Genomic DNA, 9,520 nt, shown 5'->3' with positions numbered 1-9,520 from the left:
TTAACAATTAATATTTTTGGAACATATTGGTGGTATTTTTACAATTAACTTTTTATAGGGAGACGTCCCTTTAATTTAATTTTGTTGTTAGTACTTTATCTGTTATATATATGCACATTACTTTTATTAAACTCCTATAATTTTTTAGAGATTAAGTGTGGTATTTATTCTTGCTTTTAGCGCCCTCTCATTTTATATTTTGATATCCTGTTTAATAATGCTTTATACCAATATGAAATTGAGTGGATGCCCGCTTTATTTAATCCCTGAGTCTAAATCAGGTTTAGCCCAGTCCTCCCCAAATGCACATCATATTTTAAAAAAATAATTTCTTATTTGGAGGTAAGCAAAAAAGTATTTCGCTGCAAGTTTGTATATGTATGTCAATTCCTGAAACGTGTGTATTAATCTTGGGGCCTCTTGTTTTAACTGCGCCATATATATCAGGCTCTTATCTCCCCAGTTCCTGAAGACTTTATTTTCTATACCTGGTGTAAAGTCAGGCGAACCTGTAATGGGGAGGTACTGTGATGTCTGATATTTGTACCCTAATGCTTTCAAATACTTCTGCCATGCTTGTATTATGTTGACAAATGTAATCAATCTGCAAATGTTACTTGGTAGCTTATTATTATACGGATGATGTAATATAGATCTCTCTTGTAAGGTGTATCCAGTCCACGGATTCATCCATTACTTGTGGGATATTCTTCCCAACAGGAAGCTGCAAGAGGACACCCACAGCAGAGCTGTCTATATAGCTCCTCCCCTAACTGCCACCCCCAGTCATTCTCTTGCAGCTCTCGACAAGATAGGAAGTATCAAGAGATATGTGGTGACTTAGTGTGGTTTTACCTTCAATCAAAAGTTTGTTATTTTTAAACGGTACCGGCGTTGTACTGTTTTACTCTCAGGCAGATATTAGAAGTAGAGTTCTGCCTGGAGGTTGATGATCTTAGCGGTTTGTAACTAAGGTCCATTGCTGTTCTCACACATAACTGAAGAGTATGGGACAACTTCAGTTGGGGGAACGGTCTGCAGATTGCCTGCTTTGAGGTATGTTTAGTATATTTATTTCTAGAGAGATGAATGAGTTCTAGAAAATGCTGACAGAGCCTTGTGTATTTGAGGTAAGCCTGATGCAGTTATTTAACAGCGACTGGGATCATGCTTACAAAACAGGGTAATACTCATGTTAATACTCTTATTACTTAGTGACAAAACGTTTACATGAATTCAAAAATAGGACTTTTTTCTCTGAGGGAGATAACTCTTTATTTGGGGCCTAGTTTCCACATGGCTAATCAGATACTCCTAGGAGTATTTTCTTAAGGCCCCTCTGGCATCCAGTACGTGGTGGGAGGGGCCTATTTTAGCGCTCTAAATGCGCAGTTTTAATTCAGACTGAGACATCCAGCTTCCCTAGAGGACTCCTCTGGCACCTGAGGACCATTATAAGGGGTTTATTTCTGCACAAAATCGTACTTGAGCGCAGGTAGGAGCCTCAGCAGAGCTGTGGCAGGGTGCTTAACTGTCTCTTAACGTTTTATATCCGGTTTGGCGCCTAAGGGGTTAATCATCCATTTGCAAGTGGGTGCAATGTTGCTTTAGTCCCTTACACACACTGTAAAAATTTCAAAGACTTTACTATATTTTTACACTGTTTTGCAGTTTGTGTTAGTTTTTTTCTCTCTTAAAGGCACAGTAACGTTTTTGTTTAATTGTTGTTTCACCTTTATTAAAGTGTTTTCCAAGCTTGCTTGTCTCATTACTAGTCTGTTAAACATGTCTGACATAGAGGAAACTCCTTGTTCAATATGTTTAGAAGCCATGGTGGAACCCCCTCTTAGAATGTGTACCAAATGTACTGAAATTTCTATAAACTATAAATACCATATTATGGCGCTTAAAGATTTATCTCCAGGGGATTCTGTGACTGAAAAAGGGAGATTATGCCATCTAGCTCTCCCCATGTGTCAGAACCTATAACTCCTGCTCAAGTGACGCCAAGTACATCTAGCGCGTCTAATTCTTTTACCTTACAGGACATGGCAGCAGTTATGAATGCTACCCTTACAGAGATATTTTCCAAACTGCCAGGGTTACAAGGAAAGCGAGACAGCTCTGGGGTTAGAACTAATACAGAGCTTTCTGACGCTTTAATGCCTGTGTCCGATATACCCTCATACTCAGAAGCCGAGGCAGGTGAGCTTCTATTTGTGGGTGACATTTCAGACTCGGGGAAGGCGTTGCTTCAGTCTGATTCTGAAATGACAGCGTTTAAATTTAAGCTTGAACACCTCTGCTTATTGCTTAGGGAGGTTATAGCGACTCGGGATGATTGTGACCCCATTGTGGTTCCAGAGAAATTGTGTAAAATGGACAAATACTTTGCAGTGCCTGTTTACACTGATGTTTTTCCAGTCCCTAAGAGGTTTTCGGAAATTATTACTAAGGAATGGGATAGACCAGGTGTGCCGTTCTCTCCCCCTCCTGCTTTAAAAAAGATGTTTCCCATAGATGCCGCCGTATGGGACTTGTGGCAGACGGTCCCTAAGGTGGAGGGAGCAGTCTCTACCCTAGCTAAGCGTACAACTGTCCCCGTCGAGGACAGTTGTGCTTTCCTAGATCCTATGGATAAAAAAATTGGAGGGTCTCCTTAAGAAAATTTTTATTCATCAAGGTTTTATTCTCCAGCCTCTTGCATGCATAGCCCCTTTTTGGTTTGAGTCTCTTGAGGAGGCTCTGCAGGTGGAGACTCCGCTAGACGATATTCTAGACAGGATTAAAGCTCTTAAGTTAGCTAATTCCTTTATTTCTGACGCCGTTTTTCAGTTAACCAAACTAACGGCTAAGAATTCAGGTTTTGCCATTTTGGCGCGTAGGGCGCTATGGCTTAAGTCCTGGTCAGCAGACATTACTTCAAAGTCTAAGCTTCTTAACATCCCCTTCAAGGGACAGACCCTATTCGGGCCTGGTCTGAAGGAGATCATTTTTTATATTACTGGAGGAAAAGGTCACGCCCTTCCTCAGGATAGGTCCAATAAGTTAAGGACCAAACAGAATAATTTTCGTTCCATTCGAAACTTCAAGAGTGACGCAGCTTCAGTTTCCTCTAATGCAAAACAAGAGGGAAATTTCGCACAGTCCAAACCAGTCTGGAGACCTAACCAGGCTTGGAACAAGGGAGGCGGGCCAAGAAACCTGCGGCTGCCTCTAAGACAGCATGAAGGAGTAGCCCCCGATCCGGGACCGGATCTAGTAGGGGGCAGACTTTCTCTCTTCGCCCAGGCTTGGGCAAGAGACGTCCAGGATCCCTGGGCGCTAGAGATTGTTTCCCTGGGATATCTTCTGGAATTCAAGGGTTCATCTCCAAAGGGGAGATTTCATCTCTCACAACTATCTGTAAACCAGATAAAAAGAGAGGCATTCTTACGTTGCGTTCAAGACCTACTGGTTATGGGAGTGATCCACCCAGTTCCAAGAGAGGAACAGGGGCTGGGTTTTTATACAAACCTGTTTATAGTTCCCAAAAAAGAGGGAACTTTCAGACTTATCTTGGATCTCAAGATCCAAAACAAATTTCTCAGGGTCCCATCCTTCAAGATGGAGACAATCCGAACCATCCTCCCTATGATCCAGGAGTGTCAATATATGACTACCGTGGACTTAAAGGATGCTTATCTCCACATTCCGATTCACAGAGATCATCATCAGTTCCTCAGATTCGCCTTCCTAGACAGGCATTACCAGTTTGTGGCTCTTCCCTTCGGGTTAGCCATGGCACCAAGACTCTTTACGAAGGTTCTAGGGTCCCTTCTGGCGGCTCTAAGGCCGCGGGGCATAGCGGTAGCCCCTTACCTAGACGACATTCTGATTCAGGCGTCGACTTTTCAAATCGCCAAGTCCCATACGGACATTGTCCTGGCCTTTCTGAGGTCTCACGGGTGGAAAGTGAACGTAGAAAAGAGTTCTCTCTCTCCTCTCACAAGAGTTTCCTTCCTAGGAACTCTGATAGATTCAGTAGAAATGAAAATTTCTTTCATGTAATTAGCAAGAGTCCATGAGTTAGTGACGTATGGGATATACATTCCTACCAGGAGGGGCAAAGTTTCCCAAACCTCAAAATGCCTATAAATACACCCCTCACCACACCCACAATTCAGTTTTATAAACTTTGCCTCCCATGGAGGTGGTGAAGTAAGTTTGTGCTAGATTCTACGTTGATATGCGCTTCGCAGCAGGCTGAAGCCCGGTTTTCCTCTCAGAGTGCAGTGAATGTCAGAGGGATGTGATGAGAGTATTGCCTATTTGAATACCATGGTCTTCCTCTAGGGGATCTATTTCATAGGTTCTCTGTTATCGGTCGTAGAGATTTCTTCTCCTACCTCCCTTTTCAGATCGATGATATACTCTTATATACCATTACATATACCATTACCTCTACTGATTCTCGTTTCAGTACTGGTTTGGCTATCTACTATAAGTAGATGAGTGTCTTAGGGTAAGTAAGTCTTATTTCTATTTATGACACTCAAAGCTATGGTTGGGCACTTTATATGTAAAGTTCTAAATATGTGTTTAAACTTTGCCATGATTCAGGATAATCAGTATTCCTTCATTCAGACTGTCAGTTTCATTTTTTTGGGAAAATGCATATAAATTTTATTTTTTCTTACCTTAAAATTTTCAATTGACTTTTTTTTAAAAATTGCGGGCTGTTAGGCTCACGGGTGCCGAAAATGCTTCTATTTATTGCGTCATTCTTGGCGCAAGACTTTTTTGGCGCAAAAAATTTTTTCGTCATAGTTGGCGCCGGAAGTTTTCACGTAATTGCGTCATTTCTTTGACGTATGTGTATTAGACATTTTTTTGGCGCCAAAAAATATGGGCGTCATTCTTGGCGCCAAAATATGTGGGCGTCCTACTTGGCGCCAGTTTTTTTCACATTATTTCAGTCGCTTCTGGTTTTCTAGAAGCTTGTTTCATTTTGCATTTTTTCCCATTCCTGAAACTGTCATTTAGGGAATTTGATAATTTTGCTTTATAAGTTGTTTTTTCTTTTACATATTGCAAGATGTCACTACCTGACCCTGGATCAGAATCTACTTCTGGAAAAGCGCTGCCTGATGTCGGTTCTACCAAAGCTAAGTGCATTTGTTGTAAACTTTTGGTAACTGTTCCTCCGGCTGTAGTTTGTGTTAGTTGTCATGATAAGCTATCCAACGCTGATAATATTTCCATTAGTAATAATCCATTACCTCTTGTTGTTCCTTCAACATCTAATGTTCAGGATGTTCCTGTTAATGTTAAGAATTTGTTTCTAATTCTATTCGGAAGGCTCTGTCTGTTATTCCTCCTTCTAATAAACGTAAGAGGTCTTTTAAAACTTCACATATTTCAGATGAATTTTTAAATGACCGCCATCATTCTGACTTATCTATTTGGATCTATCTGGTTCAGAAGATTCTACCTCAGATATTGACACTGATAAATCTTCATATTTATTTAAGATGGAGTTTATTCGTTCTTTACTTAAAGAAGTGTTGATTGCTTTAGATATGGAGGAGTCTAGTCCTCTTGATATTAAAACTACTAAGCGTTTAAATTCAGTTTTTCAACCTCATGTAGTTATTCCAGAAGTTTTTCCAGTTCCTGATGCTATTTCAGAAGTAATTTCTAGGGAATGGAATAGTCTGGGTACTTCATTTACTACTCCTCCAAGGTTTAAGAAATTGTACCCTTTGCCATCTGATAGATTAGAGTTTTGGGAGAAAATCCCCAAAGTTGATGGGGCTATCTCTACTCTTGCTAAACGTACTACTATTCCTACGGCAGATAGTACTTTGTTTAAGGATCCTTTAGATAGGAAGCTTGAATCCTTTCTAAGGAAGGCTTATTTATGTTCAGGTAATCTTCTTAGACCTGCTATTTCTTTGGCTGATGTTGCTGCAGCTTCAACTTTCTGGTTGGAGGCATTAGCGCAACAAGTGTCAGACCATAATGCTTATAGCATTGTTAAACTCCTTCAACATGCTAATAACTTTATTTGTGATGCCATTTTCGATATCATTAGAATTGATGTCAGGTATATGTCTTTAGCTATTTTAGCCAGAAGAGCTTTATGGCTTAAGTCTTGGAATGCAGATATGACTTCTAAGCCAACTTTGCTTTCTCTTTCTTTCCAAGGTAATAAATTATTTGGTTCTCAGTTAGACTGTTACTGGGGGGAAGGGAGCCTTTTTTACCTCAGGATAAAAATCTAAAGGTAAATATAGGGCTGCTAATCGTTTTCGTTACTTTCGTCAGAATAAGGAACAAAAGCCTGACCCTTCCTCTAAAGGAACAGTTTCCGTTTGGAAACCTTCTCCAGTCTGGAATAAATCCAAGCCTTTTAGAAAGTCAAAACCAGCTCCCAAATCCGCATGAAGGTGCGGCCCTCATTCCAGCACAGCTGGTAGGGGGCAGGTTACGATTTTTCAAAGATATTTGAATCAATTAGATTCAAAGTCTTTGGATTCAGAACATTGTTTCACAAGGGTACAGAATAGGTTTCAAGGTAAGACCGCCTGTGAGAAGATTCTTTCACGCATTCCAGTAAACCCAGTAAAGGCTCAAGCGTTTCTGAAATGTGTTTCAGATCTGGAGTCAGCTGGGGTAATTGTGCCAGTTCCAGTTCTGGAACAGGGCCTGGGGTTTTATTCAAATCTGTTCATTGTTCCAAAGAAAGAGAATTCTTTCAGACCAGTTCTGGATCTAAAAATATTGAATCGTTATGTAAGGATACCAACATTCATGATGGTGACTTTAAGGACTATTCTGCCTTTTGTCCACAATAGACTTACAGGATGCATATCTTCATATTCCAATTCATCCGGACCATTATCAGTTCCTGAGATTCTCTTTTCTAGACAAGCATTACCAGTTTGTTGCTCTTCCTTTTGGCCTAGCAACAGCTCCAAGGATCTTTTCGAAGGTTCTCAGTGCCCTTCTTTCTGTAATCAGGGAGCAGGGTATTGCGGTATTTCCTTATTTGGACGATATCTTGGTACTTGCTCAGTCTTTACATTCTGCAGTCTTTACATTCTGCAGAATCTCACATGAATCAACTTGTGTTGTTTATTCAAAGACATGGTTGGAGGATCAATTTACCAAAGAGTTCCTTGATTCCTCAGACAAGGGTAACCTTTTTGGGTTTCCAAATAGATTCAGTGTCCATGACCTTGGCTCTAACAGAAAAGAGACGTCTGAAATTGGTTTCAGCTTGTCGAAACCTTCAGTCTCAATCTTTCCCTTCGGTAGCTTTGTGCATGGAAATTTTAGGTCTCATGACTGCTGCTTCGAACGCAATCCCTTTTGCTCGTTTTCACATGAGATCTCTTCAGCTTTTTATGCTGAACCAATGGTGCAGGGATTATACAAAGATATCACAATTAATATCCTTAAATCCCAATGTTCGATCTTCTCTGACTTGGTGGTTAGATCACCATCATTTAGTTCAAGGGGCCTCTTTTGTTCGTCCAACCTGGACTGTGATCTCAACAGATGCGAGTCTTTCAGGTTGGGGAGCTGTATGGGGATCTCTGACAGCGCAGGGGGTTTGGGAATCTCAGGAGGCGAGATTACCAATCAACATTTTGGAACTCCGTGCGATTTTCAGAGCTCTTCAGTTCTGGCCTCTTCTGAAGAGAGAATCGTTTATTTGTTTTCAGACAGACAATGTCACAACCGTGGCATATGTCAATCATCAAGGGGGGACTCACAGTCCTCAGGCTATGAAAGAAGTATCTCGGATACTTATATGGGCGGAATTCAGCTCCTGTCTAATTTCTGCGGTTCACATCCCAGGTATAGACAATTGGGAAGCGGATTATCTCAGTCGCCAGATGTTACATCCGGGCGAATGGTCTCTTCACCCGGAGGTATTTCTTCAGATTGTTCAGATGTGGGGACTTCCAGAAATAGATCTGATGGCCTCTCATCTAAACAAGAATCTTCCCAGGTATCTGTCCAGATCCAGGGATCCTCAGGCGGAAGCAGTGGACGCGTTGTCACTTCCTTGGAATTATCAACCTGCTTATATCTTTCCGCCTCTAGTTCTTCTTCCAAGAGTGATTTCCAAAATCCTAATGGAGCGTTCGTTTGTACTGCTGGTGGCTCCAGCATGGCCACACAGGTTTTGGTATGCGGATCTCGTTCGGATGGCAAGTTGCCAACCTTGGACACTTCCGGTAAGGCCAGACCTTCTGTCTTGAGGCCCATTTTTCCATCAGGATCTCAAATCATTAAATTTGAAGGTATAGAGATTGAACGCTTAATACTTAGTCATAGAGGTTTCTCTGACTCAGTGATTAATACTATGTTACAGGCCCGTAAATCTGTGTCTAGAAAGATCTATTAGCGAGTCTGGAAGACTTACATGTCTTGGTGTTCTTCACATAAATTCTCTTGGCATTCTTTTAGAATTCCTAGAATTTTACAATTTCTTCAAGATGGTTTGGATAAGGGTTTGTCTGCAAGTTCCTTGAAAGGACAAATCTCTGCTCTTTCAGTTCTTTTTCACAGAAAGATTGCTAATCATCCTGATATTCATTGTTTTGTACAGGCTTTGGTTCGTATCAAGCCTGTCATTAAGTCAATCTCTCCTCCTTTGAGTCTCAATTTGGTTCTGAGGGCTTTACAGGCTCCTCCGTTTGAACCTATGCATTCTCTGGATATTAAATTACTTTCTTGGAAAGTTTTGTTCCTTTTGGCCATCTCTTCTGCTAGAAGAGTTTCTGAGTTATCTGCTCTTTCTTGTGAATCTCCTTTTCTGATTTTTCATCAGGATAAGGCGGTGTTGCGGACTTCATTTAATTTTTTCCCTAAGGTTGTGAATTCTAACAACATTAGTAGAGAAATTGTTGTCCCTTCATTGTGTCCTAATCCTAAGAATTCTCTGGAGAGATCTTTACATTCTTTGGATGTAGTAAGAGCTTTGAAATATTATGTTGAAGCTACTAAAGATTTTAGAAAGACTTCTAGTCTATTTGTTATCTTTTCTGGTTCTAGGAAAGGTCAGAAGGCTTCTGCAATTTCTTTGGCGTCTTGGTTAAAGTCTTTGAATAATCATGCTTATGTAGAGTCGGGTAAATCCCCGCCTCAAAGGATTACGGCTCATTCTACTAGGTCAGTTTCTACTTCCTGGGCTTTTAGGAATGAAGCTTCTGTTGATCAGATTTGCAAAGCAGCAACTTGGTCTTCTTTGCATACTTTTACTAAATTCTACCATTTTTATGTTTTCTCTTCTTCTGAAGCAGTTTTTGGTAGAAAAGTTCTTCAGGCAGCTGTTTCAGTTTGATTCTTCAGCTTATAATTTCAGTTTGTTTCATTATAAGATTAAAACTTTTTGATTTGGGTTGTGGATTATTTTTTCAGCGGAATTGGCTGTCTTTATTTTATCCCTCCCTCTCTAGTGACTCTTGCGTGGAAGTTCCACATCTTGAGTATCTGCTATCCCATACGTCACTAGCTCATGGAC

This window comes from Bombina bombina, chromosome 10 (genome assembly GCF_027579735.1).
Source record: "Bombina bombina isolate aBomBom1 chromosome 10, aBomBom1.pri, whole genome shotgun sequence".
Taxonomy (NCBI): Eukaryota; Metazoa; Chordata; class Amphibia; order Anura; family Bombinatoridae; genus Bombina; species Bombina bombina.
This window is presented reverse-complemented; position numbering follows the sequence as displayed.